Source organism: Melanerpes formicivorus, unplaced genomic scaffold (assembly GCF_026170545.1).
Source record: "Melanerpes formicivorus ecotype bairdi unplaced genomic scaffold, bMelFor1.0.p_v2 SCAF_10, whole genome shotgun sequence".
Taxonomy (NCBI): Eukaryota; Metazoa; Chordata; class Aves; order Piciformes; family Picidae; genus Melanerpes; species Melanerpes formicivorus.
In genome coordinates, this window is record NW_027142362.1 from 19,273,659 (window position 1) to 19,292,755 (window position 19,097).

A 19,097-nucleotide genomic window follows, 5' to 3' on the forward strand; every position below is an offset into this window, starting at 1 on the left:
TCACTTCATACACATACATAAGGTTGCTGTAGTTCTTAGTGTGACAAAGCACACTTGCCCTTAAAGCTCTGGGGTGTAGTAATTAGGAGATGGAAAGATAAAGTGTTACAACAGCTGGAAAGGAAGGACAATGTAACCTCAGAAATTAAGTCAGATGCCAAATACAGTGTCTCAATTTTAAAACAGTCCTTGAATACAAATAAGACCTAGAGATGTTAAATATTTTATTCTAAAATGCTATTTTTTTCCCAATCACAACAAATCATAAACATTATGTGTCACAGCTGGTAACTGCAGCTGGAGTCTGATTTTATCTCAGGAGATTATTACACCATGCAGATATTAATATCTCAAACTCCAGAACTGTGACTGGTAAAATCCAGGAAAAAAGTGTCAGACTGAACAGAAAAGAAATGAAAGTCCAAAACTTCTGCAGAAACACTGAAGACATTTTGGATTATGTGAGTATAATATTTCTGTACGTGCTTTCAGGTTCATCTATACTGTGGCTATTTTTTTCTCTATGGGAAATGCACCTATCTGCAAATTTTGACACTTTTGATGTAAAGGAATCAGGAAGTTACACTTCTGTTCTCTATATCCACTGTACTGTAGAAAAAAAATGTGGATATTTTTCATTACTGAAATAGCAAAAGATGGATACTCAGATGACAGATTGACAGGATACCTCATTTATTATTGCAACAGTATTATCATGGATAGTTACTGTAGAACACAGGTGTGTGCTCTGACTCTCTTGTATTTGGGACAATGCAGAGGAAAAAAAAAACAACAGCTGATCTGTGCCCCAAAAGTCACTTTCTTGGTACCAAGGAAAATAGTAAATGTGTTCAGATACACAGATGTATTGCAAGTAGCAGGATACAGAACTGATACAGGGAAGCCTGATCTCACCAGTGCACTCAATGTAGTAAAATGTTGTTCATTGGGATTGGGGGTATCTTTACTGATATCATGTTAAAAAGATTCCAAAGGAGCTGTTTGGAAGGCAGTGCACTACTGAGGCTTAAACAACCTTCCTGTCAACTGAGAATTAGAATACAGAAATGACAAAAGCAACAGAGACTGAAATTGTGGCCTTGTGGGTGAGAGAACACAGAGGCTAAGGAAAGGTTTTAAAGTGAAGCTTGTAAGGCAGAAAAAGCTAATGCAATGAAGGGGAAGTTTATTCTGCAGCAGTATTGCAGCCAGGAAATAGGATTATACTGCAGAAACATATGAAATGGTCATTATGTATTTTGTAAGAGGTGAGTTTAAGCTGCATGCCAAATATGGAAAGCTGCGTTGTTGGAAGCATATCATTATCCTGAGAAAAAGGCTGGGGTGGGGGGAAAGCTGCTCCTTATACAAAATGTTATGGCTGTTCACAGGTGACTTACATGTGTAAAACTGCCTCTAAACCACAAGTTCTTTAGTTATTACTTTTTGTTGCTTTTTTTACTCCCCACTAACAGACACAACAGTATCTCTTTAGTAACATATGATAATTCATTTGTAAAACAGGTGTATTGTCAAGTACTTGCAAGTTACAAAGCAAACCCTGTGGAGACTCTACTAACATGGCAGACAGTTGTTCCCCTGCTGAAGTGATTATTACAAATGTTAATATTGTAATGCTTTTATACACCTTGTAGTCCCAGTGTGTAAGAAAACCTGGATAGGTTTTGTAACTAGGTAACATGGTAAGTTTTGTAGGAATGTCTTAAACAAGCCCTCCATGAAGTATGTTGATAACTGTATTGGACTGTGTCATAGCCCAACTGTATGTGAGTTCAGTGTCTTAAGGTTACTTTGTTGCAGTAAAATTACTCTTGAAAACAAAACCATCTGTATAGTTTCTGTAAGAAGTTTAATCTTCTTACAAGTAAAAATATTTACTAATGGCTGTAGTTCAGCTAAATCAAATATTCTAATTACATGATTTTTAACTGTCTCAGTCTTACTGACAGAGGCCCCAGTATATATTAAACTAATTCACATAGGGACTTAAGTTTCCTTAACTGTTTATTTTCTTATATTGCTATCAATAGAGAATCATAGAATTGTTTTTAGTTGAAAGAGACATTTAAGATCATTAAGTCCTTCTAATAGTAATGAATAAACACTAACCAACCTCCTACATCCTTAAGAAACCAACTATCCTATCCTATCCTATCCTATCCTATCCTATGTTCATGTCTTTTATATACCACTTACCTAATCAATAAACCAATGTATTAATTATCAGACTCAGTAGTTATCAATATTAAGAAACCAACCATCCTCTCTTATCCTATGTGGACAACCTCCACTCCTTGGTGGACACGGAGGGGAACATTGTAACAAAGGATGAGGAAAAGGCAGAGATACTTAACACCTTCTTTGCCTCAATTTTTACTAGAAGGACAGAACGTCTTCCTGACAGCTGGCCTGCAGAGCTGGCAGAAGGAGTCAGGGAGCTGCACAGTTTCCCTGTGTTCCATGAGGAGATGGTTGGAACTCTCCTTAGCAGCTTAGATCCCCACAAGTCCATGGGACCAGATGGGATTCATCCTAGGGTGCTGAGAGAGCTGGCAGACGAGCTGGCCAAGCCACTCTCCATAATTTTCCAGCAGTCCTGGCTCACTGGTGAGGTCCCAGAGGACTGGAAGCTGGCCAACGTGGTGCCCGTCCATAAGAAGGGTCGGTTGGATGAGCCAGGGAATTACAGGCCTGTCAGCCTGACCTCAGTGCCAGGCAAGATCATGAACAGGTCATCCTGAGTGCAGTAACACAGCACTTACAGGATGGCCAAGGGATCAGGCCTAGCCAGCATGGATTTAGGAAGGGCAGGTCCTGCCTGACCAACCTGATCTCTTTCTACGATCAGGTGACCCGCCTGGTGGATGTGGGGAGGCCTGTGGATATAGTCTACCTGGACCTCAGCAAGGCCTTTGACATCGTCCCCCATAGCAAACTCCTGGCCAAGCTGTCAGCCCATGGCTTGAATGGGAGCACACTGCGATGGGTTAGGAACTGGCTGGATGGCCGAGCCCAGAGAGTGGTGGTGAATGGTGCCACATCCAGCTGGCGGCCAGTCACTAGTGGTGTGCCCCAAGGATCAGTGCTGGGCCCTGTGCTCTTTAACATCTTTATTGATGATCTGGATGAGGGCATTGACTCATCATCAATGAATTTGCTGACGACACCAAGCTGGGGGCAAGAGTTGATCTGCTGGAGGGTAGAGAGGCTCTGCAGAGGGACCTCGACAGGCTGGACAGATGGGCAGAGTCCAACGGCATGAGATTTAACGCATCCAAGTGCCGGGTTCTGCACATTGGCCACAACAACCCCATGCAGTGCTACAGGCTGGGGTCAGAGTGGCTGGAGAGCAGCCAGGCAGAGAGGGACCTGGGGGTACTGGTCGATGGTAGGCTGAACATGAGCCTGCAGTGTGCCCAGGCAGCCAAGAGGGCCAATGGCATCCTGGCCTGCATCAGGAACAGAGTGGCCAGCAGGAGCAGGGAGGTCATTCTGCCCCTGTATACTGCACTGGTTAGGCCACATCTCGAGTCCTGTGTCCAGTTCTGGGTCCCTCAGTTTAGGAAGGAGGTTGACTTGCTGGAACGAGTCCAGAGAAGAGCAACAAAGTTGGTGAGGGGTTTGGAACACAAGCCCTATGAGGAGAGGCTGAGGGAGCTGGGGTTGCTTAGCCTGGAGGAGAGGAGACTCAGGGGTGACCTTATCACTCTCTACAACTACCTGAAGGGAGGTTGTAGACAGGCGGATGATGGTCTCTTCTCCCAGGCAGCCAGTACCAGAACAAGAGGACACAGTCTCAGGCTGCGCCAGGGGAGGTTCAGGTTGGATGTTAGGAAGAAGTTCTATACAGAAAGAGTGATTGCGCTATGGAATGGGCTGCCTGGGGAGGTGGTGGAGTCGCCGTCATTGAAGGTGTTCAGGAGGAGACTTGATGGGATGCTTGGTGCCATGGGTTAGCTGTTTGGGTGGGTTGGATTGGTTGATGGGTTGGACACAATGATCTTGAAGGTCTCTTCCAACCTGGTTTGGTTTATTCTATTCTAATAAAGGTTTATTCTATTCATGTCTTTTATATACTACTTATCTAATCAATAAACCAATATAATGATTATCAGAAGACAGAGAGGATGGTTAGTGACTAACTAACCATCCTCTCTTTCTCTCTCTCTCTTGTCTTAGTTAGTTACTAACCATCCTAACCATCCTCTCTCTCTCTTGTCTTCTCTAGGACACAGAGCCGGATAGGATAGGATAGGGTAGGACAGGACAGGATAGGATAGGATAGGATAGGATAGGATAGGATAGGATAGGATAGGATAGGATAGGATAGGATAGGATAGGATAGGATAGTTGGTTCCTTAATATTGAAAACTACAGAGTCTCTGATAATCAATATATTGGTTTACTGACCAGATAAGTAGTATATAAAAACCATTTGGATAGGATAGGATCTAGGAGGTTGGTTAGTGTTTGTCTCTAACCAATTTTCTCCTACTATTAGCCCAGCACTTGCCAAGTTCACCACTGAGCCCTGTGCCTCAGCACTACATCCACATGGCTTCTAAATACCTGTGGAGATGGGAACTCCACCACTTCCCTGAGCAGATTGTTTCAGTGCATTACAACCATTTCCCTGAAGAAATTTTCCCTAATGTCTAACCTAAACCTCCTCTGGAAAAACTTGAGGCCATTTCCTTTCATTGTATAACTTGTTAATTGAAAGAAGAGACCAACACTCACCTGGCTACAATCTTCTTGTCAAGCGTAATCACAAAATCAAAGAATACATCTGGTTGGAAGAGACCTCAAAGATCATCCAGTCCAGCCTTTGACCCAGTACTGAAGGATCAACACTAAACCATGTGCCCAAGTGCCATGTCCACACAGTGCTGAAACACCTCCAGGGATGGTGACTCCACCACTGCCCTGGTCAGACCATTCCAATGTTCAAGAACCCTCTCTGTGAAGAAATATTTCCTAACATCCAGCCTGAACCTCTCCTGGTGCAGCTTAAAATAATTTCCTCTAGTCCTGTTCCTTGACTCCAAGAAGAGGCTGTCCCCCTCCTTGCTCTAGCCTCCCTTCAGGTAGCTGTAGAGAGTGATGAGGTCTCCCCTCAGCCTCCTCTTCTCCAGACTGAGCAACCCCAGCTCTCTCAGACATTCCTCAGAGGCCATGTGCCCATGTCCTTCATGAGCCTTGTTGCCCTTCTCTGAACATACTCCAGCACCTCAATGTCCTTCCTGTAGAGAGGGGCCCAGAACCAAACACAGTACATGAGGTATGGCCTCACCAGTGCTGAGCACAGGGGGATGATCACCTCCCTGTTCCTGCTGGCCACAACACTTCTAATACAAGCCAGGATACCACTGGCTTTCTTGACCACCTGGGCACACTGCTAACTCATATTCAGTCCAGTGTCAACCAATTCCCCCAGGTTACTCCCCAAGTCGCACCTTCCCAACCATGCATCCCCAGGTCTGTAGCTTACCATGGGCTGTTGTGACCCATGTGGAGGACCTGGTGCTTGAACCTTGAACATCATACAATTAGCCTTGGTGCATAGATCTAACCTGTCCAGATCCTGTTGTAAAGCTTCCCTACCCTCTAGCAGACTGACATAGCCACCCAGCTTAGTGTCACCTGCAAACTCAGTGAGAGTGCACTCAGTCCTCTCACCCAGATCACTGATAAAGCTATTGAAGAGTCACTAGCAGCAGCATCACTACTGACTGGGCACCAGCCAGATTTAGTGCCATTTGCCACTCTTTGGGCCTGGTCATCCAGTCAGTGTTTAATTCAATGCAGAATGCACTTATCCAAGCCTTGTGCCATGAGTTTGTAAGGAGGATGGTGTGGGAGATAGTGTCAAAGGCTTTACTAAAGTCCAGATAGACAATGTCCATGGCCCTTTAGCTCATCTGCTAGGTGGCTCACCTTATTGTAGGAGACCAGATTAGTCAGGTAAGACCTGGCTTTCATAAACCTCACTAGAGCTGAATACACGGAATAATTGCTTCCCTATATATTGATTTACAGTCCTACAGATTGATTTACAGTCCTACAACCCATTACAGTACTAGAACAGTTGCAATGATATGGGGCTGTGTTATAAATTCCTGACTGCTGCTGCAGCAGCCTAGGTCTTACTGGTGTTGCTTCTAAGTGCCGAATGCAACAGAATCCAAAGGCAGCTGGGATTGCTTTCAAAGCCTACGGGCTGTATCTAGGCATTTTTGCAACTTTGAAACCATCTCTGCCCACAGGGTTTTGCTTGAAGTCTCTGGACCAGGAGCAGGAGGAGGGAGTGCGCATGCTGACGGGGCCTGGGTGACATCCGCGCCTCCCAATTGTCTGGTCGGGAAATCTGCCCCGGCGCAGAGCACGGCAGTGCGGTCTGAGCCCAGGTGTGCCGCAGGCACGCATTTAGTCTTCAGTCCAGGGCCCGCGCGCTCACCAAACTGTCGCGACAGGGACCTCGCCGGCCGTGACAGGGACCTCCAGAGCCGCCACAGCACCGCGCGCCTCCGCGAGGCGTGAAGCCGTGCGCGCGCTCTGCCTCAGGAGCTGGGCTGGCGGGCGCCTCGCGCCTCCACAGCGAGCCGGCTGCACCCCCGCCCCGGGGCCGCTGTGCCCTGCAGCTTGATATTCCCCTCCAAGTGAAAAATGCTGCGTTCCCCCGGCCGCCCTCCTCGTCCTTCTCCTTCCTGAGGAGTCGTCGGTCCCTCCGATGACTGCCATCGTGGACGGGCAGAGCGGACGTCGACGCCACCTCGTCGCTTCGGCGAGGGCCGCGGACACCGGAGGTGCCTCTCCCACATGCCCAGGTAAGGTGAGCCCTAAGCCCTCAGCCCGGCGAGCCAGCTGAGGCGGGGCTCCTTTCCCGCCGCTCTCCAGGCGCAGCGGAGAGGGAGGAGGGCGGGAGCCGCGGGTCGCTCAGGCTGGGCTGGTGGGCCGGCGTCCCGGGCTTCCCGCGCCATGGGCTTTGCGGCGGCGGAGCGGGCCGTGCCGTGCCGTGCCGGGCGAAGGGCGGTGGAGCGGTCCCGGAATGATGACGCGCTTCCTGCCCTCCCCGGCGGGGGTCTGCGCCTGGAGTCCGCAGCGGCGGCAGCTGTGGGCGGCGGCGGCGAAGCAGGCGGGAGCGGGCGGCAAGCGAGCGGGGGGGAAGGAAGGAAGGAAGGAAGCGAGCGAGCGGCGGGGCTTAGGTGCTTTGCAGTGCTACAGTAACGCCTTTCCCGGTAGGAGCCCGCGAGGACCCCCTTGTCCTGCCCTGCCGTTGCACGTTGCATGGAGTGTCTGGTCCGTGCTGAGCCGCCGAGAGGGGGAAGACTCAGCGCAGGGCTGAGTGGCGGGAGCGCGGAGCCGGTCCGTGCCTGCGGCGACTCAGCTGGCATTGGGTTTTGCTTGCAGGCACTGCGTTACCCCGAGCCAGGCAGGCAGCAGATGCCGGTGGCCGTTCCCACGGCGGGAGCTGCGCTCCGTCCGGCACAGCCTCGCCCGCGCCGAGTGCTGCCCGCCCAACAAGTTGCCGGTTCCAGGGAGAACTGTAATAGCCCGGCCCGATGCCGTGCGGGGAGACGGGTTGCCGTGGCTTGGTAGGGACTCCGCTGCGGGCTGAGCCCCAGCAAGGAAAGAGCGTCCCTGGTTCACCTTTCCTTCGTAAGGAGCCTGGTTGGGCTGGTGGGGAAATCGCGGTCCTTTAGGATCCCCTCGTGTGCTGTATAGCGTCCAGCGTCCAGCTTCTCCTGGCTCCTCGCAGCCTGTCTGGGGGAGCTTTGCGTAGCCGGGTTGGGGGGTAGATTTGCCCGAGGGACGGAGCTGTTGGTCGCTACAGGCGACCGCGATGGAGAAAAATCTTTTTCGCAACACGTTGCGAAGCGACGACCTCCCAAGGACGATCGTTCCGCGTGTGTTTAATGTCCATCTGTCTGTATATATCTACCGCTTCACACCGAACCCGTGGGACGGCTCGGGTTGGAAGCGGGGCTCGGGTTGGAAGCGGGGCTCAGGCCGGTCCTGTAGGGCCACCCCGGAGAGGAGGGAAGGACGCGTCCGCCCCTGAGCAGCGCGGACAGGGATGGGTGGGCGGGTGAACCGCACTGTTTCGCGGCCTCTCCCTTCCCCGGGCTGGCCTGGCAGCCTGCAATGGGCCAGCGACTCAGACCTACCTGTCCCGGTGCAGCAGGGCTTCGTGCCCGCTGCTGGCTGAAGCGTTGAACCTCCCTTGGTATGAGACGGCGGTGTGTGCTTGCGGAAGGCCTGCCCACGCTATGGGTTGGGGTACCCCTACGTGTCCTGCAGCTCTCTTTCTTCCATATTACCCTAGCAGATGGCTGTGGGGTGCAGGCAGGTCTTACCTTCGGATGACTAGAGGGCACCAACACAGTGCCACTACCTGGGCACTGCGTGGGAACACCTGCCTGGAAAGTGGGGCCTCTGATGTCTTTGTGCTCACCTTACGTAGTGCTTTTGTTCTACTGACCGAGTACTTCAATTTATTTAGGCTTTAGTTTTCGTGTGTTAAAATGCTGCTGCAGTGTCAAATTAGAAAGATTATGGGAATATTCATTGACTGAAGCAACTGTCAAATTAACCAATTGCCCATGTCCTTATGAATCTGTTAGAAGTTCATTTTGCAAACCTGTATTTTAAAGCTGGGATTTGAGCTGTATTAAGATAGGTCTGAGTTTGAAAGCATATTTAAAGACATCAGGAGTTGTGCATCAAGAGAACCCATCAGCCATGGAAAAATGTCCATATGATTAAAAAGTAAACAAGTGTCATGTTTCTGAGATGGCTCTTGCTTGGCATCTTACTTGTGTACAGCAGTGTGTTACAAGTATGATCACAAGCTGTCAGTATTAAATACCTTACATACTGTAATATGTATGGAAAGCTTTCATATCTGTTTGGGATAATGGTCAGCCATTCTTCCAACAGTACAGCTGTTGAAGTTAACTCTGAACTAAGTTGGCTGAAATACCTTTTCTGCTTTAATTTTCAAAAAATAAAGTTTTCAAGTCAGTACTTTAAGACTGAAGGTTACAATGCAGCTCAGCAGGGAGTGGGGAGAGATTTCTTGCCTCTGGCAAGTGCATTTCACAAGTTTGGTAAGCCTCATTTAACTCACTGGTCACTGCAGAAATCAAGGGTTAAGTGGAGTTTTTGTCCATCTTATCTGTTGGTGGCAAAGTTATTAAGCTGAAGTAAAATAAGAATAGTTCTTTCTGATGGCTGGTCTAAGTCTCTGGGTTAACTGCAACAAACTTGGACAATATGAAGTTCTGAATCTCAGTATAAATTTTGATAAAGATGACAGTAATTTTATATAGGATATCCATTCATTTAACCTTTCAAATTATAGTGTTTTACCCTGAATAGTTGTCCTGTGTGTTCTTAGAGTAACATCTGTTGCATGATATCATGTAATGGAATGTAGTGCAGCCTAATTTAAGTTGTTTTGAAACGTTGCCATTGCACTGCAGTAGTGCCTGAGTGAGCAAGAGGGTTTTGGTGGTATGTGTGATGGATAGATTGGTTAGGAGTAGATGATGTTGAGAGACTAAATTATGTTTGAACTGCAAAGGTTTAAGTAATTTTGCTCTGGACTTGGTTTGTTGTACGGTTTTACTGAGACTTCTTTCATCGTTTGCCAGTTAATCTAATCACTGAATTCTACTTAGATTAGGAAATGCATTTAAAGTTGTATTTATAACTTTTAGCACAAAATACTACTGCAACAGATACAAGTATTTTATTTTGGAGAAGGAGGAGTGTGCTTGAAACAACTATCAGGCTGTGGCACAGCTTGAACTGCATAATCTTCAGGATGACTTAAATTATTTTGCTGTGAAAGCCTTCTCTTACTTGGTATTGTTTCTACAAAGATTTGACTCAGCACAGCAAGGATGTTTTGAAGCATTAATATTTGGGTGGCGTAGTTTTTATATGATATATATGTATAATAGGTATTTGTTAAATCTGTGCAGATGCAAGGTCTAGGCAGCTTTCAAAGCTGCCAGTAGTAAGTCATCACCACAGTAAGAGAGTAGTCCAGACATCCATTTTCATTCCTTCTTGTGGTATTGTAATGTAAGAGAGCTCTTGGAATATCAGTTTGTATGCTTGTGAAATGGGAGCAATACCATTTGCTGAAGCATCATTCCAAGCCAAAATTTTAATACTGAAGTACTGAAAACACTATTTGAAGTAATTCTCAGCTCCTAGTCCTGTCTGAACCTCAGAGATTTCAATAAATTGCCCAGTGTGTAGGCATTCTGAGGTGTGGGTGGGTTGGTTTGGTTGGTTGGTTTGTTTGATTTTTTAAATATGTGTTTTTGTGCTAAGAAGTTCTTACCCAGATGCTGCCTTTGCACCAGGCCATAATTAGGAAAGAAGTATGAATGTGTTTACAGACCACCATATCCAGTTTTCAAAAATTGTTTTTCTCTCCTCATGGATCTTTAAAATGTTTGGCAAGTCTGCTTATGCATGTTTCTGCAGACAACAGAATGCTGATGCGAACTGAGACAGCAAGCAAAATGGTTGAGTGTTGCTGCAAATCAGGAGAGGCTGTCTTAATAGGCAGCATTTTGTATATTGGGTTTCATTTCTCTACTTTTGGATTTGAGCATGTCAGTTGGGACAGATGCTACTGGTATGCAGTTGGAAATTGTAGTTTCAGGTAGTTCTGTTTGTTGGCACCTGAAGGAGAATGCAGAGGTTTTGCTTCTGGAATTCTGATTTTGACCACACATGGTTATAAGAGTATAAGTTGAATTGAGCTGAGGAACTTTGCAGGGCAGGAGAGAGGCAAATGATAAAGCAGAGGGTTTTTTCCAGAATATCCTGGCTACCAAATTCCAAAGGCTATGTTACGCAGAATAATGTAGGCTTTTGCAACTCTGTGGATGAGATTGTTGTGATTATGGATGTCATGCTGTGTCTTACCCTCTTTTATGCTTATTTTTTATGTTGTGATTAAACAATCTGTTTGTTTTCAAAAAGAATGTCAGATTGTTTTCGAAGGTAGCCCAAGCTACTCTTGATGCACAAGTACTACAGTGTTCCACAAAATCTTGGGTCTGATCAATAATTAGAGAATCGTGGCCTTCTGGGTGTAGTAAAGCTGTGCCTTTGGTATGTTCGGGAATAAGAAGGGTGATGCAGAACCTGTGATTGGTTTTGATGCCAGACTGGTAGTTGTGAACACCAGATTTTCTAGGTTTCTGTCCCTGCTAATGCTGCTTAAAATCTATTTCACCGCAGTGTCAGAGAACCATTTCCCTGGGTGTGTTGTGTGCACACATGCTTATCTTGGAATTGAGTTTGAATTTGCCTGTGTACTTGAAGCAATTGTGGTAACATTTTGATATTTTCAACTTCCAGTTGCAAGCTGGGATTCCATCCCCAGAGATCCTACCCCCTAGTTCTCAAAGCTCCAGTGCCTTTTTACCCAGGCATCTTCATAAAGTTAGAAAAGGCACTGACTGACTTCACAAGGTGAGGGTGACCATACAACAGTAAGTCGTGTCTTCAAATACCTTTACAGTACTACAGTGCTGACTTCTTACTCGTAGTCCTTTCGTTTGGCAGCAATCAGTTGAATTTCTGCCAAGATGGGTCAGGCTGGCACTTGAATCTGCCTTCCTTGCATTCCCAGTAGGTAGCTCATCTTTCTGTGTTTGGGCAGCAGGGTGAAAGTGTGAACTGAAGTGAATTTTAAAACAAACTTTGTGCCTTTCTATCTGGCAACTTTTGTAGGGTTGAGATTTCTTATTTCCATGAGAATATGATATGCAACCTAGGAATAAGCAGGAGGCTCTCCATCTTCTAAATCACAGCAAATAACAATTGAGGTGATAAAGAATCAGTAGTACTACATGGGCTGTTTAGTTTTTTGACTTGAGTACAGCCCCATGGGCAAGGACTTGGGAGTCCTGGTGGATAACAAGTTAACCATAGGTCAGCAATATGCCCTTGTGGCCAAGAGGGCCAATGGGATCCTGGGGTGCATTAAGAGGAGTGTGTCCAGCAGATCGAGGGAGGTTCTTCTTCCCATCTACTCTGCCCTGGTGAGACCTCACCTGGAATATTGTGTCCTGTTTTGGGCTCCTCAGTTCAGAAGGGACAGGGATTTACTTGAGAGAGTCACAATGGAGGACTGTGAGAATAACTAAGGTAAAGGAGCATGTGCCCTATGAAGAGAGGCTGAGACACCTGGGGCTTTTTAGTCGGGAGAAGACTGAGAAGGGATTTCATAGTTTCATAGTTTCATTCAGGGTTGGAAGGGACCACAAGGATCATCTAGTTCCAACCCCCCTGCCATGGGCAGGGACACCCCACACTAGATCAGGCTGGACAGAGCCTCATCCAGCCTGCTCTTAAACACCCCTAGGGACGGGGCCTCGACCACCTCCCTGGACAGCCCATTCCAGGGTCTCACCACTCTCATGGTGAAGAACCTCCTCCTCACATCTAGCCTGAATCTCCCCACCTCCAGCGTCATTCCATTCCCCCTAGTCCTATCACTACCTGAGATCCTGAGAAGTCCTTCCCCAGCCTTCCTGTAGGCCCCCTTCAGATACTGGAAGGCCACAATGAGGTCACCTCAGAGCCTTCTCTTCTGCAGACTGAACAGCCCCAACTCCTTCAGTCTGTCCTCATAGGAGAGGTGCTCCAGCCCCTGATCATCCTTGTGGCCCTTCTCTGGACACGTTCCAGCACCTCCACATCCCTCTTGTAATAGGGGCTCCAGAACTGGATTTAATAAATGTTTGTAAATATCTGAGGGCTGGGTGTCAAGAGGGAGGGGAAAGGCTCTGCTCAGTTGTACCCTGTGACGGGGGAATGGATATAAACTACAGCACAGGAGGTTCCCACCTTAACATGAGGAGGAACTTCTTCACTGTGAGGGTCGCAGAGCACTGGAACAGGCTCCCCAGAGGGGTTGTGGAGTCTCCTTCTCTGGAGACTTTCAAGACACATCTGGATGCATTCCTGTGCATCCTGCACTAGATTCTGTGGTCCTGCTCTGTCTGAGAGGATGGACTCCATCTTGGGAGGTCCCTCCCAATGCCTACCATTCTGTGATCCTGTGAATGGTTGGCTGTCAGCTGTGGTAGAGAGATTCATTATATCAGTATATCAAAGTGTTTAGTTTTTCTGAAGCTGTTGGCATGTAGTGTGAGAACCTCTTAAACAATAGACTGACTTTCTAAGCTTAGAAGGGCCTTCAGAGTTGTGTGATGCTTTTCATATTACATATACTTGTTTATCTTCATATGATGATCTCTCTTACCTTTCTTGGTAGTTGATATCTGTCCTGTGGTAAATAACCCTTTGTTTCAGCTACCTCAATCCCAGTTTAAACTATGGCTTGTTCACAGTGGTGCTATGTACTAGTGGGAAAGTTGTGATTTTTCTGGAATGTGAGATCTAATGATTAGGTAGACCTTACATAAATATGTAAGCATAAAGCAGTCTCAAAAACTTACTGATAGCAAATATCAGGCTTTAATCTGTACAAGTGGAAACATTAATTAGCCTTGAAGGCATTTATGTTAAAGCACCTTTTACCTTTGTTCAGGGTAAATGTGCCAAATGCTTTGTATCCAGAAACAGCAAGGTGGCACTTGGCAGAGAGCATGGAAGCAGCAAAGGCAGGTTATGAATGCCAGACACAAATTATAATCCTTGTGGAAGAGAACACCTATGGTAATCTATTGGGGCAGACTGTGGGAGGAATGTAGTGATGGTGTAGAACCAGGTTACATAATGCTTAGACACAATAAAAATATTGAAGTACCAGGACAGAGGCAAAATTCAGCAATGGGTCTACAAATAAATATACAAATAAATGACATCAGGAAGTAGAATTTGAATGCTTTGGTTCTCTATACCCTGCAAGTTTCATAATTTTCCCATTTTTGACTAAAATATTTTTAGATTTGTTTTTGTTTCTGTATAAGGAAACACCTCTTCAGCAACAAGAGATATCTGAACCATCTGGGGAAAGGATCAAGTGGGAGCTGATACTGTACAGCAGGCATGCAGGGTCAAGCAGAAAGAACCAGTGGCACAGGGTATCACTGAAGGCACTCTTACAGGGAGAAGGAGATAAATGTGCAGCTTCAGTTTAAAAAAGCAAAGGCTATGGGAGATGAGATGACTCGTGTTGTTTAAAGTACTCTTTAGAAATGTGATGTGCAACAGGTGAGGATATATAGATTGCAAGTGAGAACCCAAGGTCTTGTATGTACCAATCCTGAAAAATACTTGATTTTTAATTTGTAATGGCTGTGTTTGTAGGAATAAGGCCCAGATCAGCCTTATTGTTGCTGGAATGCCTGTGATACTAACCAGACATAAAAGCAGCCGAGGAGAGTAGAATAGAATTAACCAGGTTGGAAAAGATCTTTGAGATCATTGAGTCCAACCTATCATCCAACACTATCTAATCAACTAAACCATAGCACCTGTACAGAAGATGGAAACCTGTGAAGAAAGGATAGTTAAGTAGACTTTTCATGATGAGACTGGACAGACCAGACTACAGATTAAATACAGCACAAACCCAGACACAGAGAGGCATGGGATTGCAGTGGGTCTAACAAGCTTTCTTGGAGGCCTTTGTATGTAGAGGACGTGGATTTGTAAGAGGCCAGTTCAAGTTGGTTCACAGGTGCTTTATGGGTGATGTTTCATCATCTGGCTGTCCTTAGAAAACCAGGAAAGCAAAGTCCAGACTAAGCAAAATGAACTCTTTGCAGGAGCAAGAAGATAGTCTGTTAGTCGTGCTGCCTGCATCCATAGCTGCAGTGATAATTGGAGGAACTAAGACACTTCAGTCTTTCTCCTCTCCTGTTTGTACACTGCCTGTTGTTTTGTCCAAAACTGACCTCTCATTCCTTTTACAGGAAGATGCTTAGCCACTTCTGTGTGGCTGTCCCTGAAAGAAAGTGGTCCAAATTTTGAAAAATCCCATTGTAGCAATCACAGCAAACCATCCAACGTCAACAAAAAGCCTCCTAGTATTGTGAAAAAGAATTGTTTGGAGCTTGATGATAATAAGGAAAAGAACAGTTGCATTCAGTAGGTGACCATCTAGTGGCACAGTACACTTAGAAAGCCCAAGTATGCACATTTCTTCTTAGTATTCTTGAGGAGGAAATGTCACTTTTGGTATTCTAAAAATTTCTTTGCTGCTGCCTGGTTTGTGGCATAGGCCTGAGCTTCAATGAAAATATTTCATGAGTTAAATTTCTCCATGAGAAGGTTTAGTGAAGTACTGTTTGTTCTCCAGTGAATTCTCCTTCAACAGTACTCCTAAAATTAATTTTTTTCATGTATACTTCTTGAAAACAAAGCCTTCCAGCAGCCTTTTCTGTATTAATTGCTGTGATGATCAAGGTGCTATCCAAATGTTAATCTGTTCTGCCTAACAAAAAGCAAGATATGTGAAATAAGATATCATGGAATCTGAGTTTCACAATTCTCTTATTTTTCTGTAAGGAAACCAACAAGACAAAGCATTAAAATATTGGGAGAGCCTGAGTAGAAAAGAGAGATATTCCTGAAGATTTCATGTCAGAACTGTGGCTGACTTGATAAGAACATTCCCAACAGAATGTCAGCCCTCTGGGTGCAAAGAGATGAGGCAGAAAAACACCTTGATTGTGGTACAAGTGTGTGGTTAAGGTGAACCACTTATGCTGCAGGTGTTGGAGACTATTTAACACAGACAAATCCTGCTACCAGTTACAAGGGTAGATGTGCTCTGAGGAACCAAGCAGATCACTACTGAAAAACGACTCTAAGGCCAGGTCATGAGGGTGACTCAGTAATGACTGTGAATATCTTTGCAGGAATAATATATTCCTACTTAATAGTATTATATTTTCTTTTCTAAGACTGATGTTTGTGTTATTAAAGATGCCATACACCCTCTTATTTTAGGTTGAAAAGTTAGAACTGAAACACTATGTTCCATGTGGCTTTTCCTACAATAAGCAATGGCCTCATAGCAAATATAAATCCATATTTCAAAAAGGATTTTCATAATTGCAAATTTATTTTGCCAATTTTTGTCAGAACTGAGGAGATGATTGATTTTAACTTGTGTCTGACAAGGGGCTTGTACTGGGAATGGGAGTAGATCAGTTGATCCACATGGATTTTGAAGCAAAGGCAAACTCTGTCATGGCACCTGTATATCTGATATAACAGTTCAGAGGGTAGTGAGCAAGATTGCAGCTGCAGAGGATTCTAAACCATTTGTGCATTTCCCTGGTTAGAGTTTCTTGACTTCACTTGTGTCATATTCTTGTACTTGAAAATACGGCTTTTAGTAATGTGACCCACATTGACAGCGTGGAAATGTTTGTGAGCGTGCTTTTGTGAGTTGTGGCCATAGGTCACACCAGTACAACGTTAAGAAATGAGCATTCCAAAGTGTTTGTTTGGTTGTGTTTTTTCTGTCTGGGACTTGTGAGAAAGCACATAATTTCTTACTTAGTTTGTTCAGCAGCCAACACAATGTAGTTCTCTTCCTGCCTTAGGCTACAGTGTCTACCCTTAAAGATAATTTTCAAGTACCTGCTAAACATCAGCTATCAGGCACCAGTGCTGCCTTGGTATTCACCCAATAAGTGTATCTCTTCCTGTACAGCTCAGCTTTCTGTGACTGATATGTGAATTGTAAGGAATGAAATACAGCTTTAGCCCCTGAAGAAGATGTGAAAGCCAGGTGGGTTTGAAGATAATATTCTGCTGGGTAAAAAGGGAGAATAAAGAAGGGAGTTCGTTTTTGAAAGTTGTTTACAAGACACTTGTTAAAACTGAAGGAAAAAATGTAGAATGAAGACAGAAAAGAACAAAAAACAATGAGAAAGCGTCTTTTCAAAAACCAGTTACAACTTTGTGAAGACTGAAGATTTACAGTAGTGAGGGATTGACTATTTGCCTTTTTTTCTGAACTATATACTAATTTAAAATTTCTTACTTAAGGTGTACCTTTCGTTATTTAAATCAAAACTGCATTACTACCTGTGAAATAGTCTTAGTGCTACCACGATCAGATAGCAGGTATGTCTTCTTAGACACAGACTTTCTAGAAGTGTGGGTATTTGGTACCAACACTTTCCTGACATGTTTAATAGTTTGGTTTTTTTTTTCCTCCCTCCCTCTCCTTTTCAAGTTCTGGAAGAACTCTCCAATTGGAGCTTTATTTTTACTGAGGGCATGTTTCTTTACATTCATTCTAGCTTACATAGGACAAGTGCAAATTTAATCTTCATTTTGGACTTCTGGCATTTAGTTGAAATCAGTTGTTTTCTTTCTTCCTGGTCTGTCTATAGATGTTTGAAATACTTGTGCTTGTGAATTTGCTATTTGAAATTTAAGCAATTCATACTTAAAATATCTACAAGTAGCTTAGGATTAGAAAAGCTTTTTTTCTGACAATATTCAAGTGATATTCAACTAAGCAATATGTAAATCCTTCTTTATAAGTAATAAGCTAATGAAAGCCTAGCATTTGTATAGTCAAGCTTGCCTAAGAAGTATGACTGTCTTGTAAGTAGCTACTGGAATGCAGTCTTTTGACGGTGTTGGTTATTAGTCTCGCCTTTCGATCAGTGTGAACACATCAGTGACCAACATTGTTGAAACCACTGCACATATGATAGAGGACACAGTCAGCTTTTGCTGCTTTTTTTAAAGTTTCTTCTTGTTTAGGGTTATGGAGTGTTTGCAGGACACCAGCTCATTCTCCAGAGTGTAGGTGACGGGGCCAAACTGAAGTAAAAAAATTTAAATTATAAGTCTTAGTGAAGGCTCTAAACAGGTGAATCTGGGTGGTTGCTAGGCATACTCTGTTTGGGTAATGAGTGTCTCGGGAACAATGAACTGAAACTGAAGTGGTATGCATTATCTTGGTGCAAGTCCCAGAATTCAAGGGTTTGCAGCAAGGAATCTGTGTTCGACAAAAAAGCTGTAGTGTTATGTGGAAAACAGAAGTCTGGACTAATAATTAACTAGTGTGGATTTGGAGCAGAACTTTGAAGACTCAAAATGCGCATTTCCAGCATCCTTTTGTTTCCACTGAAGGCTTATTTGCTTATTCAAGAAACAAAGTAGAGATCAAAGACACCATCAACAAGCACTGACCTGAGAGTCAAGTCTGGCATCAGAGGACATGGATTGCTCCAGATTGCATCTTAGGTGGCTACATATGCAGAGGTTACGGAACTCATTGTTGCATACTCAAATATGCCTGATTTAAAAGGCTTTATTTTTTGGTGCAGGGAAAGCAAAAGCTCCCCATCTTTGTGAGGGTGGAATACATGAATCGCAAAGGTAGCTTTAGAGCACCAATCAAGATCCTTTGTGTACAGTGGATATCTTTAGGAGGGTTTTGATAATAATAGCTGTTTTGTCAAAGAAGTCTTCTCTGCTATGCAAAGCTTTAAATTATCTGTCCAGTACAGTGGCTTTGCTCTGCTCAAGAGAGATAAAGACCCAATGTGCTTACAGTTCTCTAAGCTTTGTTAGTATAACTTTTGTTATACTGCAAATGAACTATACATTGCTGTATTTTCTTACAGGAATGAATAAAACAACTAAAACACTAGAAACAAGTATTTACTTTAGAAGAGTCTGATTTGCGCACACCCACCCCCACCCCCGAAGAAATAAGCTCAAGTATTATATTGTTCTGAGACACACTGGAGAAGTCTACAGGGTGCTGTAACTTACAAGTATAATAAACCTTAATTTAAGATTGTTTATACTCGTAGATAGTGATTTCTAAGTGTCTGCTTTTGGCTTCTTTAGGGCAAGTCTTGCAATAGTTGTCTCCTGCAACTGAACAAAGGAGCACTGTTTCTCGAGTATCTGAGAGAAAAATAATAAATAGGCAAAAGGCAGTTCTTAGGTAGTGGAGAAAAGGAACTTCCCAGTAACTCAGCTTTGAAATCCTTAACTCAGGAAAAAGATACTAAAAAACCACTGGTTTTCCCCCCTCCATGTATGCTCTTCTTGTGCAGGCTCAATTGTCTTGCTTTGGTGTCCGCTGT

At 44.6% G+C, this 19,097-nt stretch overlaps 2 protein-coding genes across 5 annotated transcripts in view; one reads left to right on the plus strand and one right to left on the minus strand.

Annotated features, from left to right (window-relative positions):
• Nucleotides 1–7,036, minus strand: part of LOC137443885 (C2 calcium-dependent domain-containing protein 4C-like) — a 28,203-nt gene extending 21,167 nt beyond the window's left edge. Inside the window, exon 1 of one of the 2 annotated variants that reach the window (XM_068144037.1) lies at nt 6,479–7,036. The gene's annotated coding sequence lies outside the window, so the exon portion shown is untranslated. Of the gene's footprint in view, nt 1–6,171 lie in introns of both variants that reach the window. The other variant, XM_068144036.1, reaches the window with a different exon arrangement.
• An 84-nt stretch (nt 7,037–7,120) lies between these two features.
• TLN2 (talin 2) overlaps nt 7,121–19,097 on the plus strand; it is a 149,603-nt gene continuing 137,626 nt past the window's right edge. For all 3 annotated transcript variants that reach the window (XM_068144034.1, XM_068144033.1, XM_068144032.1), the window contains exon 1: nt 7,121–7,259. The gene's annotated coding sequence lies outside the window, so the exon portion shown is untranslated. The remainder of the gene's footprint in view (nt 7,260–19,097) is intronic.